The 23,966-nt window shown below is 33.8% G+C and overlaps 1 pseudogene; it reads right to left on the bottom strand.

Moving 5' to 3' along the window:
* Positions 1 to 19,430: 19,430 nt before the first annotated feature.
* Positions 19,431 to 19,527, bottom strand: LOC122098715 (annotated as a pseudogene).
* Between the last annotated feature and the right edge of the window lie 4,439 nt (positions 19,528 to 23,966).

Below are 23,966 nucleotides of genomic sequence, written 5' to 3'. Positions count from 1 at the left end.
GAAGAAATGCTCTTTAGTCATGAAAGAAATGCAAATCAAAACAGCATTGAAATAACACCTCACCCCAGTTAGAATGGCTATAATCAAAACTTTAATAACAACAGACGACGGAGGGGATGTGGACAGAAGGGAATCTTACTGCACTATTGGTGGCAGTGTAAACTTGTTCAACCACTTTGGAAAGCAATATGGAGGTTCCTCAAAAGACTCCACATAGAGGTCCCCTATGAGCCAGCATATCCTATTTTTGGGCATTGACCCAAAAGTTCACAAACAAGACCACACACACTAAAAATTCCAGCAGGACTATGTTTATTGCATCATTATTTACCATAGTTAAGATATGGAACCAACCCAGATGTCCCTCAGTAGATGAATGGATCAAGAAAATGTGGTATATATATATACAATGGAATTCGGTGCCTCCACCAGAAATAATGACATTGCCCCAATTGTTAGAAAATGGAAAGACTTGGAAAAAATTATATTCAGTGAAGTATGCTAGACCTAAAGAAATATATCTCCCATGGTTTCCCTTATTTGCAGTAACTAGAATATGACTGAGTCAAGCAGAATAGGTCAGATAAGTTGATGTTAGGGAAATGAACCCTAAGATTTGTATTCAAATGTTTTTTTTTTCTTTCATGGGATTGTTTCTAACACATTTATAAGATTATTTCTTTTTTGCTTTGTATGTTCCTCCCCCATGGTATAACCCCTGCTTTAACTGTATTTGATGTCAGTATAATTTCTGGGGGGGAATGGCAAAAACAAATCGTTTAACTAGGGATACAGGTGGAACCATTGCAACAATAAAATGTACAAGTCATTCTGTTGAAATCGAACTTTACAACTTTGGTGAGGGGGAGGAGGATTGGGTGGGAGCGCAGGGGGTAAATGGGAAGGGATGGATAAGGGAAACAAAGTAGGAGGCTACAATGCTTGACAAGAAATGTACTCATTATCTTGCCCAGGCAATTTTAACCCTTCCGTACAGTATTTTCACAAGAAAAAATAATAAATTTTAAAAAGAAAGAAAAAGAAGAAAAAAAAACATGAGGAAGACATGATCTTGTATTTAATGGACTCCATGGATTCCACTCTTAAGTTACTTGAGTTGATCAGAAACTTTGGCCAACTAGCAGAATATAATTTTGTCTCAATAAAACCAACCAAGAAAGGAATAAAAAATAAACAAGAAAGGAATACACAGTTGGAATTTTGGGCTAATTTTGTCATTATGTTTTGGTAGTCAAGTATCCTATAGAAATGCAACTCATGTATAATCCTCAGTTGTGTTGTAAATGTTGTCTTAATTACAGAACATGTCTAGATGCAAAAGAGCTCATGATTCCCAATTAAAAATTTGAAAAAGTAAACAACATTCATTTAGTTTCAAAAGAACTGAAGGATTACAAAAGTTTATTGGAGAAATAGGAATGTTCATTTAATGTAGGACTTTGTAGACCTGGCTAAATTAGAATTCAGATTTAAAATATATATTTTTGTTTATACTTTAATATTCGATAGGATACTACAAAATTCTTTTCAAGTAAAAGTTTTAATTTACAAATTCACAAATGATTCTGGCATTCTAATTGACTAGAGTAGTTAGTCTTTCAAGTGAGGTATAATAAGAACTTAGTTAATAGATAATTCCAACAGTTCATGTGTAAAATGATAATGTCAATAATCTAGACAAATTGCCAACAAATTGATTATATTAATTTATAAATATAGAAAAAGAGCAATCTTTTGAAACTTTGGTGTAACATGGTTTGAAGATAGTAATTGTGTGACATCTTTTGTTTTCTACCTATACTTAACACAGGAAGAAATTTCCTTATTTATGTACCTCTGTATACAATGAGAAAAATGTTAGGTTTGAGGTTTGTTTTTATTTTGTTTTTGTTGTTTGGTTTGTCATAGGGCTTAACCTCTGGGCTCGGGTACTGTCCCTAAGCCTGTTTTTTCTCAAGGCTATTGCTCTACCACTTGAACCTTAACGCCACTTCAGTCTGGCTTTTCCTTACGAGTTTATTGGAGATAAGAATCCAAAGAACTTTCCTGCTTGGGTGGGCTTTCAACTATAATCTTGAAATCTTAATATTAAGATATACAGATCTCTTGAATATCTATGATAGATTATATATAATAAAATATATAAAAATAAAAATAATAATAAATAATATTTGCAAGTGTTTTAATCTCAAGAAAACTACTGCGGGGAAAATGATATAAGCAAAGTTAGTGTAGTATTCTTTCCACAATAGGAAGGGCATCACATTAGCAGAAGTGTAGTATTTTTTCACAATAGTGATAAAGTAGTCATGATGTGAATTTAGGGAATTTTAAGGTGCACCTTACGAGTTGCAAACTGTTTCGCTAGGATGACTTTACAGCATAAAAACTTGGGATTGATTGTCATAGAAATAATAGCTTACTCTGATGAACAAATGCTTACTCTTACGGAATGATTTATAGGAAGTGGCACTGTGGCTCAAGTGGTAGAGCACTCACCTTGAGCTGCAGAGCGCAGGGACAGCGCCCAAGCCATAGTTCAAGCCCCAGGACTGACCAAAAAAAAAAAAAAGACAACAACAAAGAATTAATTATTATAGATACTTCATAGTTTTATCCTCTACAAGAGCATGTCTATTTTTTCTGTTGACTTTTAAATATGTAATGTAGCATTGAAAACTGCATCTATGCAGAATTAAATAAAATGCAAACAGGTACTATTTTGAATGTGTCTGGTATGGCATATTCAGTAATTGAAAATGAGTAGTTAGTAGTCTTAGGAATGTTGAGGAACACATATATTCTGTCCTCTTAACAATTAGTCAGTTTTCAGTTTTTAAAGTTAGGGTTTCTATAGAATTGAACTGTTTTCTGTTTTAGTATGAGCCAATACTAAAATAATGTTTTTTTTCAAAATAATGGCAAGTATATTCTGAAAATATTGTATAGTTTGATAACATTCCAGTTGATGTCCCTCTGATAAAGAAAGAGCTAACTCAAGTTAGCAGCCAAAATGTTCATTTTTTAAAAGGTAATACATATAGAATAATATTTACTATATCAATAAAGTGAAATTATATTTTATGTAGCTCATTTTTAACTTAATTTTATTGTCAAGGTGATATATAGAAGGAGTTGCAGTAATTGTAAGGTATTGAATACATAAGTCAAAATTTTTACGCCCTCCCTCATTTTTCTCACACTTTTTCTTTACCCCAATACTCCTCACAAGATGTAATGTAAATTTCCAACATGTTGTCCTGTGAGTATGGGTATTGCATTGGTTTACCTTTTGTCCTTTGTCTCACCATTTTATTGTTCTGCTTCCCTTGCCAAATGAAGATAAATGTATATACAATACACAGGAGACTGAAATCAAATACAACAGTGGACAAACCATACGGGAAAACACAAAACAAAAAAGAAGTCACATAGTACATTAAAAACAACAACCAAAAAGAAAAACCTCTCTTTCCATATCTAGGAGTTTATTTTGCTCAGCATCCTTTTATATGGTCATTTATACATAGCTATTGAGCCATTCTGCTCATCTGCTAGGACTATCTTTGATATTTCCTAGTTATTACAAATGAAGGAAACCATGGAATCTGTTTCTTTGTGTCTTGCTTATTTTTCTTAGTAGGATTTTTCCAAGTCTTTCCTTTTCCTTATGAATAGGAAGCATAGAATTACTCCGTACATATATAAACCACATTTTGTCAATTCGTTCATCTACTGAGTTGCATATTGGTTTAAAACATGATTGCATGTAAATATCACTAAAGGCCATTCAAAAATGAGAGATTCCACCTCACCAGATATAACAATATCATGATTTCTAAGTAAGATAGTATTTTATGCTGGTACAAGTGTTGAGATATAAGATGAGTCTAATATATATCTTAAACTGAATTAGGCAGGAAGATATCCAATATCATGTAGGATCAAAATGGTACTGACAAAATATTCCCTTGAGAAAGATATAGGAGCCTGCCACAAGTATGAAGTAGTTCAGATAATTTTGAAGCATTTAGAAGTGCAAGCTCAATTATGTCTCTTTAAATAAAAATTATGTAAGTGGAAAGGCAAAAGAAGGGTAAGAGAAGAAAATAACTGACAGTAGATCATTGTCCCAAGTTAGAGTATAAAAATACATAATCTATAACTTCCAAGTAAAAGAGAGACCAATATAATACGTACACTTAATTTAGGTACATGCAAAATATTTACTTGGCTTTTCCCTACTTAATGTTACAAAATAAATGAACACTTATAAGAAAAGTTATGTGACTGCAATTGCTTCAACTTGAACACTAATAGTGATCAGCCCTCTTTTTCTCACTTTGCACTTGGAAAATAGTTCCTAAGTTGATGATGTTGTTGCTGATTAGAGTCAGAGTTAGGGGCTTCTACTTGTACAGTTATCTCAGAATATTTTAAAGCAGTTTTCTGCCCAAGATATCCAACTACATTGTCTGAACCTGTACTTTGAACACACCCTCACACCTGAGCACATTATTTGAAATTATACTTAAGCTTTTCTTGGCACATTCTACTTTGTGCCTTTGTCTTCTTTGCACATTCCTTTTGAGTTCATCGTTGCTCTATTTCCATTTCTTCTGTACAAACTGCTAAGAACATTGTTCAACTACCACTTCTTATTTGTACACGCCCAGTCTAAGTATGAAGGTACTTTGTCCATGCTAAGCAATAGGATAATAGTAACTCTCTGAGTAGAAAAGTTCCACAATATAGCCCTATGCCCACATTCTTGAATGTAGAATTTAAAGCACTTTGCGACAAACAGTGATATTAGAATCGAAAGGCTCCTTATGGACTTTTTCCTGGAGTTCATTAGTTTACCCAGGAGAAATATAATTATCCACAAAATTTGGAGCTAATTAGTAAGTATCCGAATTACCATTAGATCCTAGATGTTGTGTTAATACAAGTCACGATTGTAGTATTGTTAAATCAGTATCCTTCACTCCTTGACAATGTGTATGAGAAAATGAAAGAAAGACATTAAAGCAAAATGTCTTATCTTTTTAGGCATTTAATCCTATTGGTGAGAGCATTGTCTGAACTTTTCCATTCAATAAAAGCTTGAATTTATAAGAACATTTTCCTACATATAAGAATTTGTGTCAGGTTTGTTGACACAGCATGGAGGCATACCTAACAAGAATTAGATTTCAATAGTGTATATGGCAGTTATGATTTGTTAATGGCTATTGAGGCATTTTCTGTTCTAAAGTGGAATCAATTCCAGGAGTCTTCAGTCACATCAGTAAAGCTGTATGTTCAACCTAATACTTGGTGTTACTTGTCCTACATTTATAATGAGTAGGCTGATAAGATATCCAAACATATCTAAATATATTTCAATAAAATTCCAAACTGATATGGATAGATGGGTCACTAATAGGAACTGTAGGACAGATTAGGCTTGTCTGTGCTGTAGTTCAATCTATAATCTCCTGGCTAAATAAAGTTTTCAAAAATATTCACAGAATATCACTAAGAAAAGTTCATGACATTTATATCTGTATAACATTTCCAAGGTGAGCATTAAAGCATTTGTTCCCAACATTTAGAATCAACAGGATCTGTTGAATAAATGGATCCAGATTTTTATGTCTTCATATTCATATCTCAACGTTTAATCAATATGACTTTCACCAAAACACTGTTCTTATTGAACTTGTCTATGTCATTTTACCTTTCAAATCCAAATAGCAGATTTCCTTCAATATCTTCCTGAAAATTCTTTCCTTCCTTTTCTTCTGAAAATCTGTGTTTATTAATTTTTTGTTTCCTTATTTATCTCTTTCCTCCAATCTTGTCCACACTGGTACTTACATTGTTCACACTTTCATCAGAACTTTCCTTTTCCTCTTCCCTTTAATAATGTCACTGATTTTATGATTATTTTTCATATTCATGGTCGTGAATATTTTGATGCTGTCCAAACAGACCTATCTTTGCATCTGTTTAACATAAACCTTAGAACTATCAGAGAGTTTTTTCCTCTAAATCCATCTTTTCCACCTGTAGTCCTTATCACCAAGAATGTAACTAACACAGTTAGAAGACAGAGATGTGGAAAACCTTTAGATTTCCTCTTACCCTACCTCCATCCATTAGATAGGATGAATGATCATGATTTTCTCAGTTTCTGTCACTAATGTAATTTCTATGTACCCCTTTTTATGCCCCTGACACAAGCCTATTGCAAATACTCATCACCAGTCACTCAGTCTTAAAACAACTGTTTACAAAGTATGCATTTCTCCCCATAGTCTTTTCATATTGTTCCTCTCAATCACCCAATGACTCTCTTTGTAAGCACACAGAGTGAAGAACTCAGACAAAAATTCTAGTATCATTATTTACTCATAACATTGACTGGTGATCTTACATTTCTCATCTGTAAATGGATGTAATCTACCAGAAATATTGAAGAATATATTTGTTGAATTCTACAGCAAGGAAAAAGAAAAGTGAAGAGTCCTTACATTGTCTACCTTAGCTTTCAAATAAGGAAAGTGTCAAATTCAGACTGTTGGTATATAGTCAGAAATACTTTCATGCAGAAATAAAAATAAATTTTAACTCCTGGCTCTATAGCCTGTGTCCTTTTATGGTAACTGCAGATATGTAAGTAGTATTATGTAAATTGTGTTATGTATTTACAGCTGTACTGAAGAACATACTCTTAATATATCATTGGAAAACATTGGTTATTGAATGGTATCTATATGAGAATGTTATTTGAACTAATCACACAAAGTTGGAACCTACATCTTAGTCCATCAAAATGTGGAAATAAACGATTTTATTTATAAGAAAATAATACCACCAAGAAAAGTGAGTATACATTAGAAAGACTGCTGGAATAACATTAGGGTTTTTACTGTCTCTACCTGTTTATGTGATTGAATTTCTTGATAATCAAACTCTCCTCTTGTTATTCTGGTTTTTTTTTTTTTTTTGGTTCATCATGGGGCCTGGACTCTGGGCCTAGCACAGTCCCCCAGCTCTTCAGCTCAACGCACTCTACCACTTGAGCCACAGTGCCACTTTGCACTTTTTCTGCTTATGGGGTGCTGACGAATCAAACCCAGAACCTCATGTAGGCAAGGCCAGCACTCTGCCACTGAGCCACCTTTCCAGCCCTCCTCCTGTTATTCTTATTGTTCTAATCCAACGCTGTTTATAACTAGGCATTCAATGTGGAAAATCCATTTTCAAGTATGTCTAAGTTTTTTTTCCTTTTCAATCACAACATCATCATTATCAGATTACACTGTGGTCATCATCCTCTTCATCAAAATTATTATTAGCATCATAAGTGCTAATCATTGAATGTCGGATATGTATCTATGATTTTATTATTATTTGTCTTTTGATTAATAATTTTAATCTTACCACTGTGGATGCATCCATATTGAAATTTTGAACAAATAAATAAAAACTTAACCATATCAGGTAGCATGACAATGTGCTTATAACAAATTACAGAATAGATTTTTGGAAGCGTTGCAAATTCCTAATCAGTATGAATTTACTTCCTCTCTCCCCCTAACTACAATCAAATATTTAAGAGTTTGGGCAGAACCTTTTCAAGTAATATACTGTAAATGTAACTACAATATAATTTCTATATCTAAAATTACCTTGAAAGTAATAAACTCTACTTTCTATTGAAATATTAGTTATTTTATTCTAGGAAACTTTTAGAAAAATACACTGTATATATTTGAAATGAAAAAGGTCAAAAATTGTAGCATAAAAGTTTTAGAGGGAGTCTGTCTTCTCTCTCTCTCTCTCTATATATATATATATGTCTTCTATATATATATATAAATATTATGTGTAGAATAGTACATTTTTAGAGATAATTTGTCCTCAGATATATATACATATATCTAAATTTATGTGTAGAATTATATATATTATAGCGAAACAAGCATCTTAAAATATAATTGAAATAAAAAAAAAAAAAACTTCTTGAAAACAAGTGCCGATAACTCACCCTTATAATAAGAGCTATTCTGGGTGCTGAGGTCTTAGAATTGTTTTCGAAACTAGCCCAGACAGAAAAGTACTTGTTAGATTCTTATCTCCAATTAACCACTAAAAACAACACCCACAACAACAAAATGTATCACATTAATTTCACAAAAGCATGTTTTAACTGCTGTGAACATTTCTTAGAAACATGAATACATACCCCTGGAAAATATTAAGTAAAATAGTATAGAATATTTATGTCTATGTTAAAGACATGACTATTTAGATTGTTTAAGATATTTAGGTAATGATTAGAATTTAAGAATAATGATAGGTAGGTCATAAATTGGGACTGTTTTTTATTCTATTTTACAATAGTAATAAAATGATATTTATAATGATTATATAAAATTACTCTTCCTTGGTATTTGAATTATCATAAATGATAAATATTTTTAAATGATTTCAAAAGCAAAGGAGTATCAATTCTTTTGTAATTTCAAAACAATTAAGAAAATGATTTCTAGGCTGGTTCGCTCTAAGTCTATATTTGTTTTCTTGTTCTAGTTTTCATATGTTAGTAGAAATTAAAATTCCAAAAATTTAATGGATATTGGCAGTCAGGAACATCTTCACATACACTAATATTGGAGTCCCTTAAGTAGAATTGTTTTATTTCATTTGTTACTTTCACAAATAAATCAAGATGATTGTGTATTTTGTTCTTTTCACTGCTTTTGGCTTTACCTTGAGAACACGTTTTTCCTAGCAAAGTAGAGATAAGCAATTGGATTGAGCAAATAACATATGACTTTCATAAAATGCAGATGCATAGATTTGTGTCTTCTGTCATTTGCTATAAGTTTCTTCCAGAAAAGTTTCTCAATTACTTAGAAGTTTTTCCCCTTCCCCTCCACAAATTATAACGACATCAAATACAGTGAAAGCAGGGGTTATACTGTGGGAGAGGGACATACAAAGCAACAAAGAAATGATCTTATAAATTTGTTAGAAACAATCACATGAAAGAAAAAAAATCTGAATACCTATCTTAGGGTTCATTTCCCTAACATCACCTTATCTGACCTTTTCTGCTTGACTCAGACATATACTAGATATTAAAAATAAGGGAAACCATGGGAAAAAATAGGGATACAGGTGGACTCATTGCAACAATGAGATGTACAAGTCGTTAAGTCGAAAAATGAACTTTTCATTTTGGTTTGGGGGAATAGCGGGGAGGATTGGGTGGGGCGCCGGGGGAGGATGGAATGGGATAGGAAGGGGAAACAAAGGAGAAAGCTACAATGCTTGATAAGAAATGTACTCATTATCTTGCCCATGTAATTGTAACCCCTCTGTACAGGATTTTCACAATAAAAAATAATTAAAAAAAATACTTAGAATTGATGTATAATTCCTAGGTACTCCAGTTATCACATATACTTTTGGATTGAGTTATCTCTGTATAAACTCAAATGGACAAAATACTCTCAAAATAAACAGAAATCATATCTGTGTTTTAAATGCAGTAGTTCACAATGAGTTTTTAGCCAACTCCAAAAACATCTTTTTAGCGATTCTGCATTTTGTGTGAAGAAGTTTAAAAGTAGTTTTTTTTTCCTGACATGCAATTCACTTACAATATATTATCTCCTTTTATTGTATTCATTTTAGTGCTTTGGAAGTGAATTTTACCTTCATAGGTTTTCAAAGCCTAATTTTCACAAACTTGCAATTCTTCAAATAGAAATGCTGTAAATTTTAGAACGGACATTAAAATAGATATAAAATTCAGTTACAGGAATTTGCCCAGCATACCTCCTCTATAGTGTGTCTTTTCAAAATTTGTTTTTGGGGATCATTTCCAGGGTCTCACACATACTATTCAAGTTCACTGTCAATTAACTATATTCTCTGTCAAAAAAGTTTTTTACTTCTGTTAAATACATTCATAGAAGTGTAATGCCTGAATCCTATACAATTCTCTTTCACCTTTTGAAGGCTTGAAAACTTGTTTGCTAAAATGATTTCAGTATTATACAAATCGATCACTATAAGAAGTATATCAATTTCTCCACAAATGAATTACTATATTTTGCGTCCTCTTTTTATATTATGGTCATAATAGTGATTTTTCTTTTTATTATTTCTCAGACACTAAAGAGGAGCTTATTTCATATGCTCCTCCTATTGACTATTAATTTACATATGTAATTTAAAGAAATATCCTATTCAGGAAAAAAATTATATAGAATTAGAAGATATTAAAATACTAGTATATGTATGAGTCAAGCGGAAAAGGTCAGATAATGTGATGTCAGGAAAATGAACCCTTAGATGTGTATTTTAATGTTTTTTTCTTTCATGCATGTGTTTCTAACACATTTATAAGATTATCTCTTTGTTGCTTTGTATGTCCCTCCCCCACAGTATAACCCCTGCTTTCACTATATTTGATGTCAGTATAACTTGTGGAAGAAATGGGGAAAATCCAGTTGTTTAAGGATACAGGTGGACCTGTTGCAACAATGAGAAGTACAAGTTGTCATGTCCAAAACAAGCTTTACAACGTTAGTGCGGGGGGGGGGGGGAAGGGGGGGAAGGGGGAGAAGGAGAAGGATTGGGATTAGGGGGGGAGGGGGGAGGCTGGGAAGGGATGTGAAGGGTAAACAAAGGAGGAGGCTGCAATGCTTGGTAAGAAATGTACGCATTATCCTGCCCATGTAACTGTAACTCCTCTGTACTCTGAACTCCTCTGTATGTTCACAAATAAAATTAAATTAAATTTAAAAAAAAATAAAAAAATAAAATAAAATACTTGTTTCGGAATCATTGTAGCATTAACATTGTAGCATTAACAAATATGTACCCTCTATCTGTTGGATATGTTTTCATTTCTGTTATAGTGTCCTTTGAATTATGAAAAGTTAATACTTGATATAATCCAGTTCTTGCTTTTCTTTAGCTACTAATGTTTTCCATGTCAAATATTTAGAAACCTTTACTGAGCCAATGTTATGAATTTTTATATTTATATTTTATAGGTTTTTACATCTCACATTTAGGTTGATAATCATTCTTTACAAAGTTTGAGGTAGGCCAGGTGCCGGTGGCTCATGCCTGTATCCTAGCTACTCAGGAGGCTGAGATCTGAGGATCGTGGTTTAAAGCCAGCCCGAGCAGGAAAGTCCATGAGACTCTTATCTCCAATAAACCACTAGAAAACCGGAAGTTTTGCTGTTGCTCAAGCAGTAGAGTGCTCACCTTGAGTTGAAGAGCACATCGACAGTTCCCAAGCCCAGAGTTCAAACCACATGACCAACATACAAACAAACAAACAAAGGATTGAGGTAGTAGTCTAAGATCATTCTTTAAATCTAAAGAGGCAATTGTGCCAATACAACCATTTAAGATTCTGTTTTATTTCATAAAGTCATAGCATCCTTTTCAAAAGTCTGTGGTCCATAAAACTAAGAATTTATTTTTGAAAAATCTGTTACCTTCTTCTATGTGTCTGTTCTTATAGTAGAACTATGTTATCTTCACTAAACATGGAAATACGATTCAAAGCTAGTATGAAGGCTCCAGCAACACCATTTTACAACATTGTTCTGACTGACCTGTATTCCTTGAATTTACACACGTGATTGTTGAGCATGTGGACCAATATTCTCCAGAGATATCTAGATGTTGGATAGTCACTCATATTTCACACCTTGTGAAAACACAAACCCCTGATATTATATTTAGAAAAATGTCTTCAGTGATTGCTCAAAGCAAATAAAATTAATTTAGGAATGAGTTAGGTTTAGATAACATTATAGCATAATAAAGCTGAATGATAACGACTTGAGCTGTACTGCAGAACGGGGGGGGGGGGAAGAATGGTGGACCACATAGGAGCTGTATGTCATTGGTATTGTTTCAAAAAACAGAAAGACTTCAGAGAAGAGAAGGAGAAAAATAAAGTGCCCTGAATTAAGTTTCTTTTTAATCCACCTGATAGTTTGGACTGAAAGTCAGATAACATGGAAAAAATAAAATAGAAAATAAAGCATTGTATAGAGCTATTATAATGTAAAAAAGCTTTAATAGGAATATAATTAATTTCCAAAGAAATAAGAGAAAAAATAACAATAACAATTGTTAATGTGGATAGAAGTTGGATCACATGCATGAAAGAAAAAAACCTTAAAATACATATCTAAAGGTTTATTTTCCTGACTCACATTATCTGACCTTTTCCGCTTGACTCATACATATACTAGATATTGCAAATAAGGGAAACCATTGTCAGTATAACTTGTGGAGGAGATGGGGAAAAACAAGTTGTTTAAGGATACAGGTGGACCTGTTGCAACAATGAGAAGTACAAGTTGTCATGTCCAAAACGAGCTTTACAACGTCGGTGCAGGGGCGGGGAGGGGGGAGAAGGGGGAGAAGGAGAAGGATTGGGATTAGGGGGGAGGGGGGAGGCTGGGAAGGGAGGTGAAGGGTAAACAAAGGAGGAGGCTGCAATGCTTGGTAAGAAATGTACGCATTATCCTGCCCATGTAATTGTAACCCCTCTGTACAGTATGTTCACAAATAAAATAAAATTAAATTAAAAAAAAAAGAAATTGGATAACATTTTATTTTATATAATTTTGAAAAAGCTTACTAGGAATGAAAATTTAAAAGTCATAACTTAAAACACAATTTGTATTATAACTAAACAGTATAGTTCAGTGTTAAAACATTGGCCTAACATATGGGAAGCAATTGTGTGATTTCCTAAGCATTACAAAGTACACAAAAAGCACACACAAAAAAACCCACATAAACACACACACAACATATACACACATTTGGAATATTGTTATTATCATATGAAACAGAGGAAATTATCACAAACAGTAAAAGTATTTTAATATATGAAATCATAATATTGCTCATAGTATTTAAAAGTTTAGTAGAAATAAAATAGTCACAAGATACTTGGCTTCTTATAGATTATGTAAATTGAAAATTAAGAAATAAAAGACATGAGAACTTTGCAAACAAGTTTTAAATAATAAACATTTTGAAACATGTATCCTTTTATTTTGACAAAAGATTGTTGTTACTGGTGTTTTAATTCAAGATTTAGAATATGATAACCAGGTGCTCTATATCTTGCTAGGGATGGCTATATCTCTAATCATTTCACTCTGGAAATTTATGATAAGGTCTCATAGTTTCCCATTCTCTCCCAAATTACAAACCCTATTTACACTTCCCACCATAGTTAGAAAATGGAAACCACAAATCACTATGCCCAGCTCAAAGAGACTTTTTTTTTTAATTTAAGTACAAATATTGCCAAAAAGTGACCATGTAATGAAGGCTTTTTTAATAAAGTATGTGCTTCTTGAAAATAAAGTATTTGTTACCTGGACAAATATGTTTAGAACTATGAGATAATATATTTATTTAAATTCACCAACCATATAAAATTTAAGAAAATAATTTTTAAATATTCACATGTTAACTATTTTGAAAGCAAAATATATGTCTGAATAATTTACATGTGTTAAAATTATGCAAAACTAAATTAATTAATCCTACAACTCTGAATAAAAGAATTACCCTAAAGAAACAAAAGAAAATAATTAAGCTCAAAATTTGAAATTTAGAAAATAAAATGAAGTGTACTCTTTGGTTGACTTAAGTAACTGTAAGCTTTCTGTATATCAATTTTATAATAAAAAATGCATGAACAAAGACAGCAAAGTACCTATTGATCAATGACGACAGGAAAAGCAGCAGTAGTTTTTTTTTAATTTTTATTTATTTTTTATTGTGAAAATACTGTGCAGTTGGGTTACAATTAGATGGCAAGATAATGAGCACATTTCTTAACAAGCATTGTAGCCTCCTCCTTTGTTTCCCCTTCCCATCCTTTCCCAGCCTTCCCCCATTTTATCCACACAATCTTCCCCCCCCACACCAAAGTTTTAAAGTTCATTTTTGACATGACAACTTGTACTTCCCATTGTTTCAATGATCCACCTGTATCCTTATTTAAATGACTTGTTTTTCCCCTTCCCCTACACAAATTATACCGACATCAAATACAGTGAAAGAAGGGGTTATACTGTGGGGGTGGGGGGGACATACAAAGCAACAAAGAAATAATCTTACAAATGCGTTGGAAACAAATGCATGAAAGAAAAAAAAAATATTTGAATACATTTCTTAGGGCTCATTTTACCTAACATCAACTTATCTGACTTTTTCTGCTTGTCTCAGACATATACTAGTTATTGCAAATAAGGGAAACCATGAGACGTATGTTTCTTTGGGCCTAGCTCACTTCGCTTAATATAATTGTTGCCAAATCTTTCCATTTCCTAACAAAAGGGGCAATGTCATTCTTTCCGATGGAAGCATAGAATTCTTGGGGTTTTTTTGAGTGTGCAAAAAAATCAATGAAAGAGGTAACAATATTCCTTCCATAATAAATGTACTCATTACCTTATTTTTGTAACTGTATCCCTCTCCTCTGTACATTACCTTTACAATAAAATTAAATTGAAATTAAAAATAAACTAAATAATATACAAATTAAGAATTCATAGAGAGCTAGGAAGGTGGCTCAGTGGTAGAGCTCTTGCCTTACATGCTTGAGGCCCTGGGTTAGATTCCTCAGCATCACATAAACAGAAAAAGTGGTGCTGTGGCTCAAATGTTTGAGTGCTAGCCTTGAACTAGCATTGAGGAACAGCATCCAGGCCCAGAGTTTAGGTCCCAGGACCAGACCCCCCCAAAAAAAACAGAATTACTAGAAACCATTGGTTAAAAACTTTTTAAAATATTGCTCTAAGTACCCAAGTAATATTATTTGATGATACTATTAAAATACTTCAACTTCAGCAGAGAAGCCAAATGTTTAAAAACTGTTACAAAATAAAGTAATAAATCAGAATATATTAATATTAATAATAATTATAACATGAATTTATAGTGGTAGTCAAATATGTAAGAAATGAGGCAATTTGCCATTCGTTTGCACTTAATACGTGAGAAAGAATTTTCTAGGTCTTTTTAAATATATAATAAATTTAATGAAGTAACTATTTTGTTACATCATATGATAATTAGATGAAGCTGATATTAGAGCAAAGAGCAGATTGTACTAAGTTTCTGGATGTTAAGGTATATACTTATTTTGGTTGTGGGAAATTGTGTTCAACTTGGGGTCTTGTTTTTGTTGGACTGGTGTCGTATAGGTGGTTAATTTTAGGATAGGGGTTCCCTTTCCACAAGAACATGCACCTGATCTGTCGTTTTAGCCTTCCCATTATCAATGGCATAAGAGTTGCACACCAACTTGTCTAGCTTCCTACCTTGGCTGGCCTGGATTCTGCAGTCCTTCCAATGTTAACCTGTAGATAGTGCAGGATGGTGGAAATGATCCAATGCACCCAGCTATAGATTGAGAAGGAAGTCTACAAAACTTTTGGCCTGGGTTCTGTTCTCAAGCCTCCTCAGTAGTTAAGAGTTCAGATAGGAGCCCCTGGTGCCAAGCAGTAAGAGTATTTCTTAAGGCAACTAGACATATATATGACTTAGGCATGTGAACAACTCAGGACAAGAATAAAAGAGCAGTGAAGCATAGAGGACAGGCCCAATTTTAACTAGCTACTTGGAGGATGAATAAGCTTAGCTAGCTTCTCTGGAGGCTGAGATATGAAGACCACTATTCAAAGCCAGTCCAATCATGAAAATACATGCGATTATCTCCAAAAAAACAGGAGTGGAACGATGGTTCAAGTGGCAAACAACTATCCTAGGTCACAGAAGCTTAGAGATGATGAATGAATGAGCACTTGCACATGCATGTGCGTGTATACACGTGCATGTGTACACACACACACACACACATAAGTATTGCAATGCGAAGTTCTTTTTTTACCTTGCTGTACTCTATTTCCCTGTATTAGTTTACAAATTAACAAAATCAGCTAAGCACCTATTTACATAAACTCAGCATGTTTCTCTAAAGTCAACTCTCTTTTTGGAAGCATGCTTTTATTTGACCCAAATATAAACTATTCAGGAGTTTGATTCTTCTCCCTCAATTCTATAGAATTAGATGATTGTTTAGCTTCCTCCTAGCAAAATAATTTTGTGAAATCCTGCATCAAGCAACGCATTTCTTTCACTGGAATGAAAGCCTCTTACAAACAATTAATAATAGGTTTTTCTTCTCTTTGCTTACATCTGTAGTTTAATTATCTTCATATATTTCATGATCTGTCTGTATATGACAAAGACTGCTGTGAAAATAAAAAGGCCCTTCGCAGCATTTATCATTTATATACCATCCATAGATATGAAGGTGATTAAATAATATTGAAATTGCTTGGGAATAAATCATGTTCATCTTGACTATTGTGAAAAAGAAGAATTGGTTTCTCAGCACTTTAGGTAAGAACTTGATTGAAAGAAACAAAAGGAAAAGTGAGGAACAACTCAACACATACATTGAAATGAAACACAATAAAAAAATAAAAATAACCCAAGAAAACAAATTAATTCAGTACTCATGAACCTGCAGGAAATGCAAAGACTTAAAAAAAAAAACATCAGCTATGACGAGCTTATGAAAATCCGTACTACCTGGGAGTCTACTGTTGTGAGGATAGAGGTTAAAGCCCAGACTGGACAGTAAGATCTGTACACAATGCCATGCACCTGTTATTCTAAATTCCAGGAAGAATAACATAACATGGACTGAACCCAAGGTCATACACAAGTATCTGAAAAATAATAAGGATAATTTAGGGTTGGGGACATGACAAAATGGTAAGAACACCCATTTAGGGTCATAAGACATTCAATTCAAACTCTAATATTTGGGTATTAAAGTAAAAATCTATTATTTTAAATAATTGGAAAAATTGTAAGATTTGAGTATTTGAGTGGAAAAATGAATGAGAGAATGAACCCATAGTGTAATCCTTTTAACTTAAGTGAAAATGTTTTATGGTACTTCAGAAAAAACAGAGTTACCTTGCAAATGAGCATGGTTGTGCATTTGGGTGATGGAAATACTTTACTTACACATGTTTAAATTAAATAGATGTTTATTTGGGTAGATTGTACTTCTTGAACTAAGAGCCCGGATGATGTGGCTGAGATTTTTCTCTCAAGGCTACCACTCTACTACTTTGAGCCACAGTTCCAATTCTGATTTTCTGTTGGTTGTTTGGTGATAAGAGGCTCCTGGACATTCTTGCCCATTATGGGTTCAAACCATAATCGTCAGATCTCAGCCTCCCGAGTAATCAGGATTCCAGGCATGACACGTCGATAGTTTTAGTAATTTAGTAAATTGTACAGTTACTGAAGTTATACATTATCATTATAACCTGTGTAATATATGTGTGTATGTATATATCAATGCATACGGATAGAAATAATTTAACATATTTTTGTATCTACAGTAGATTTATGAAATCATCCATTATAAAATTAAATGGAAACAAAAGTTAATAAGGAGCAAATCAAAGGAAATTATCACATGTTTCTTGTTGTTGAATGGAATGCGAATTGCGAGAATCAGTTTGGGAAAACCGTCTCTACGTTAACAAAATGGATAAGAGCTATTAATTCCAATCCATCTATTTGCCCATGTTGTGCAACTTCACACATGAGTGTCAAAATCAAACCACACTTTTTGCCTTTGTTTTAAACTCACCTGTTATAATTTATGGGTTAGATGAAGTAATCAAATAAAGATTAAAATAATATTATGTGAGGCTATGAATTAGAGCTGAAAATGATTTTAAATATGATAATAGCTAATTAAATTACATATTTTTTACTTTTACTCTGTCATGTCCCTCATTCCCACATTAGGAAAGTATATAGAAGGTTCTCACTTAATTATATGTCCAATTATGTAAAAAATGTATTGAAAGAATATGGGCACAGTGTGGTTTTAGCTTATTGAGACCTGTAGGGGGAAATGTGGTTTTGAGGACTTGCAATACATTGTGATGAAGATGAAGGGAGGGATATTCTTATTCTGGAAAACTATCTAGAGGATTGCTCCTATAAAGGTAATGATGAATTCTTTCAAAGGGTTACAGAAAATCACTTTCACAACCATGTTCACTGCTGCGCTATTCACCGTAGCCAAGTTACGGAAACAGCCCAGATGTCCTTTGGTGGAGTGATGGTTGGAGAAAGTGTGGCACATATACACAATTGGATTGCATCCATCCATTTGATGGAGACGACTTTCCAAAAAGGCGACTCATGTGAATACTAGGGATGACGATGAGTATACCCCTCTTCATCGAGAAGCTTACAGTGGACACTTAGACATTGTCCATGAGTTGGTGGCTCAAGGTAGATATTCCTGGAATAATTGTGAATGGCTGGACACCCCTGCACAGTACTTATACATGGAATAATACCACAGTAGCTTCTTTATTTCATCATGATACAGATAAAAAGCCCAAACTAAAGGCCTCTTGACCCCCTTGCATCTTGCTGCTGGGAGTAGATATAGCAAAGAATTTCTGGGTCTCCTTCTGGTGAACCATTATTTCTAACCATGTCTGAAGCACAACTTGGAAGAAGCTGCATTTGATATTGCCAAAAGTATAAGTATGTATTACTACCTCTTTGAAGTTTTGGAAAGCTGTACAAATTGTTCTCCTAAGTCCTAATGATTCAGTTAAGTTTCTTAAATTTCAAAATTGCCAGTCCATCCTATGTGTCCATACAAAATATTTTCACAATACAAAGCAACAGCAATATCTTACTTTAAAAATTCATGGATTCCATGGTATTCTTCCAAGTGAATTGCCTGACTTTGATGTCAAAATATATTTGAGTTGTTTGTATACATCTATAATGATTTCTATAGAGTTTGTGATTTTTTAAATCATAAATAATTTTAACTTATCTGTTGAAATGAGTAATACAGAAAGTAAAGATATTTCTGATGCATGTCTGAAAAAAGTATATTTAAAAATATTTTGTATTCTGTTTGTGTAATGTCCATAACCTATTTCATTCTCTCCTAGATATAATCCTTTGAATTCGACATTGTTTTATAATATATACGTTCATTAATAAATGTGTCCTTTCAGATTGCATTCCATATAGAAACAGTTTAAGATTCCTTTAATTCCTAGGTCCTTAAAGAATTTTATTTCTTTAGGATAAAATGACAATGTTATCTTATTTCAAAAGTTTTATAAAGGTTATGCTATGTAAAGGAATTTGTAAAAAGTGAAGATTGAATGATGTCAAACTAACTTTTATTTCTATGAATTACATGTATTCTTACACTTGTATATTTGTAATCAACTTTTTAATAACTGTTTTTAATTTCTTGCATCAGAAGAATGAAAAATATGCAATACTTCACAAATTTTCATATCACCCTTGTACAAGAGCCATGTAAATCTCTGTATTGTAATTTGGGTAGACGTGCTGCTGAAGCATGTAGTATCCTGGAAATTTAAGTAGTTAATGATGCAATCTTAAGACAGGCATATATCTTTGGTTGCCTATTTGTAAGAAGGAAACCTTATTGTTCCCAAAATTGCAGTTCATCTTATTTCTGTAAAATTCTGTGCATGGTGGAAAAAACTTATATTGTTTGTTCAATTGCTCACATTTGCAATTTTTTCAATGACTATTTTAAGTCTTTTTCATTTGAAATTGGATCATACTTTGCAGCCTTTATATCTAGGTCCAAAGATGATGGATTTTCAAGTACTTATTTATTAACTGATTTAGCTTTGTGGAGATAATGGAGTCAAAATAAGCCTTGCTTAAAAGCTACTTTTAAACTTCTGCAGGTTAAAATCTCCCAAATGAGGTCTTACTGGCACAAATGTCTTCCTGACCCTTTATCCTTGCTCCATGTAGGAACAGACCAACCAGAATCTTACCCTGACAGCATAGATTTTCTTATTGGAGCAAAACTAATCTGTTACAAGGGATCATGAAGAGACAAACAGTTCAGACAGTACTGTTCACACTAGAAGGTATTTTTTCAAAATATAATTGTTTATTACACCCTAACATTTCAAAAGATGCTAAAGCCAAGAAGGTGAAAAAATTGTTCATATGTATGATTACCTAATGTCTTGGCCTGTCTACCATCCAAGCAGGCAGGAACTTACACCACTGATTTTCTATCACCAAATATATTCCATAGCTCCAAAAGAAGTCCATATGTTTCTCCTCGTTATTAGGCCTTAAATTGGTAATGTTTTAATCACAGTGTTTCCTCTTTTTTTTTTAATTTAATTTTATTTTATTTGAGAACATACTGTACAGAGGGGTTACAATTACATGGGCAGAAAAAATGCATACATTTCTTACCAAGCATTGCAGCCTCCTCCTTTGTTTACCCTTCACCTCCCTTCCCAGCCTCCCCCCTCCCCCCCACCCAATCATACCCCCTTCCCCCCCCACCGATATTGTAAAGCTGGTTTTGACATGACATTTTGTACTTCTCATTGTTGCAACAGGTCCACCTGAATCCTTAAAAGACTTGTTTGTCCCCGTCTCCTCCACATGTCATACTGACATCAAATATAGTGAAAGCAGGGGTTACACTGTGGGGGAGGGACATACAAAGCAACAAAGAAATAATATTATAAATGCGTTAGAAACACATGCATGAAAGAAACAAAAACATTAAAATACATATTTGTGGGTTCGTTTTCTAACATCACATTCTCTGACTTTTTCCGCTTGACTCATACCTATACTAGATATTGCAAATAAGGGATGTGGTATATATACACAATGGAATTCTATGCCTCCATCAGAAAGAATGACATTGCCCCATTTGTTAGGAAATGGAAAGGCATGGAAAAAATCACAGTGTTTCCTCTTGCCTCTAGGCTGTATATCTCGGAATGGTAAAGCTTTAGCTCTAATTCTACCAAACACTGAGTAGAGGTAATGGAATAATACTTTAAAACCGTTGCCTCTTGTGGCTCAGTGGTAGAGTGCTTGCCTTGCATGCCTGAGGCCCTGGGTTTGATTCCTCATCACCACATAAGCAGAAAGAAAAAAAAACTGTTGCCTTTGATACCCTTACCACAACAGAACAATGCCAAACATTTTCTAATATTATATATTATTATATATTTTATATTTATATGTGCTGATTTTATATTTCACACAGTGAATCTTATTAGAATTAATTGATAATTTGAAAAATTAATTGATATTTATTCCAATAAATAGATTGGAATATAAATAATCAGGATTAGAATATATATTAGAATATAAAAATTATCAATGCAATGTTTCGGTATAAACTTGTGATAACTTCTAAGTGTTCTTGGTCTTCTGAATTCACATGGTAAAAAAAACAATGTTGTTTGCTTCTAATCTATAAGGGATTTTACTTTGCTGCTCTGTTTATTGTTATAACTCGCTGGTCCCAAACTGTTTTTCTCCATGTTTCTGAAGCATTCCTACTGATTATACTCAAATTTTTCTGATATGATGTCTAAAAGCTATTATTCTTCTACAGGATCCACGGGTCCTAGGATCCCAGGTCCCAGTTATCCGCATCATCAGATAACTAAGGCAAGAGTTCTCACCTACGTCCATGCAACATGCCAACAGAAAGTAATTGAAGACCCATCTCAATTTCTCATTTTCTATATTTCAGGGCCCCAATTCCTTGAAATGCAGGAATTATCAGTAAGCAATTGGGAAATGCAAGGCAACTTAAAATGCAAGATGAAATCACAAAATGTGAAAGTACAGTAATTCAAATTTTAATTTTCAGATGACCATCATATATGATTGAACAAGACCACAAATGTCACTAGATCATTTGTAATACCCCTCTCCTAATGATTAATGAATAATTTCATTGCAGCATCAGCAGGCCAAAAAATAGTTCCTGGAACAATAGATCCATATTTGGTCTACCAATGCTAGGAATACTTGACATAGAGGTCAAATATAATTCAGAAAAACATTAATTGAGAAGATCCTTAGTGCTTCAAAACACTGGTACTTCAGTAAAACTTGGTTCTGTAGTATAAAAATGTTGTCATTGTCAAACAAATGATAAGCTACATTTAATCTCCTGAAAGTATATTCCTTTTCAAATAAACTTTTAAAAATCACATTTGCCAGATAACACTTTACAAGTAGATGATATTTAGTGACATAAATAGTTTTTCAAGGGTAGGGAGCAAGTTACAATAGAGTTTATTTATTCACCCAGCACTAATGCCAAACAGGTTCATCCATTCATTAAAGTGTAAAAATTATACCCCCCCATCATTTGTTTTTTCAGTAGGTGACTTCAAAAATTTGTTAAATAGATCAGCCTCCCATATTTCAAACCAAAACATTAGCTAATAAAATAAATTTCATCACATACTAAGTACATTTTAAAAAATCACAAATAGTTGCCTTATCATATGGTGTTTTGTTTTCCCTATCTGTCTAACATAGTAAGAAATATGACTTTAAGCCTTGAATACGGGTACTCATCAGAGATTTGACAAACATAAAATCTTTCTTCTACTTCTATCATATTCCTCTACAATAGTAAATTTTAGTTTTCTTCTTTTTCCAAAACTTATTGGTAGTAGAAAATATTATCTCATGTAAAATAAAATAACCACAAACCACAGGGCAAAGCCATTTATAAAACTGGTACTTAGGAATACATTCTAAGCATTTTTTAAACTTTCTTGTTGACTACAGTTCATTAAGCTCTTCCAATCATGGGGGCAGTTAAGATCAATGCTAAGGGTTTCGAGCATCTGTTGAGCATTCAGGGAGTGTAACCCATCTTCCTTGACAGCGGCCCGGTATTTTTGGGTCATGGGGGTACCATTGGTTAGGTCGTGCAGATGTTCGGTGGACGTTTTCAGGGAACATGAACTGGGGTTCAATTATAGGCTTGGCTGTCGTTGCCATGGTAGATGTGGGGCCTGTGAACACTGTTGTATTACAGGGGGAACAACGAGTTTTTGTTCTTGGGCAAAGTTGGATATCTCTGCCCAAGGATACAAAATTTTCTGAGGAGAATTCCCAGGCTTGCCTAAACAGCCAAAAGAAGTGATTGGGCAGGCTTCCTGTGACTGATAGTGTGGGGGAGGCGGTTGTACAAGCGTAGCTGGCTGGCCCCCTGGGTCACCTGTTAGTGGAAGTTGTTGGTTATCTGTGTTCTTGCTGGAATTGTTTGCTGTGTCACAAGAAAGATGGGAGTGCTAAAGCAGCTTCGCAATTTTCCTTTTGTTCTGTTTCTTCTTGCAGCGAGATGTTCAACGCTTGCAGAGTTTCCCCTTCTTCTTTCCCTGATAGACAGGCTTGAATAGCTACTACAATTGGGTAAAAGATTAGGGGCAGCTCAGAGCCGTCAAGGACTTCCTTTTTATGAAATGCCTGAAGGAGGAGGGTCCACCTGTCTGGATCCCAAATGGCCCCGGAGTCAATCCAGGGATACAATTCATTTACTATTTCCCATATTAATCTAGCTTCCTTTTGTAATACTTTTATCTGCCTACTCCGGAGCAGGGCAACAAATGCTTGTGATTGAGGCTCTCCTGCTGCTGGGGGAAGGTTGCCCATGGAGGCACTAATTTTGCACTAGACCCTCGACTGTCCATCTGCAGAAAGCGATCGAGCCACTCATTGGGCACCATTTGTAGGGCTAGATCTCCAGCAGGAGGTAAGTATGAATGACTCACACAAGGAACACACGTTGGGAGAACAGGCTTATGCAGGTCTTGTTTATTTCTGCACAAGGGGAGGATTATATAGCCCCAGCTTTCCCAACCTTCTGAGTCCTTCCCAGCCAATTACTTAGTGAGGAGTTGATGTAAGGCACTTGTGATGGGCACTGCTTGGTGACAGGCACTGATTGGTCTTCCCGGGCTTGTAGGGAG

This window comes from Dipodomys spectabilis, unplaced genomic scaffold, assembly GCF_019054845.1.
Source record: "Dipodomys spectabilis isolate Male_0828 unplaced genomic scaffold, ASM1905484v1 ptg000487l, whole genome shotgun sequence".
In the NCBI taxonomy this organism is placed as follows: Eukaryota; Metazoa; Chordata; class Mammalia; order Rodentia; family Heteromyidae; genus Dipodomys; species Dipodomys spectabilis.
Note: the sequence above shows the minus strand (reverse complement) of the source record. Positions and strands in the feature narration are given on the sequence as shown.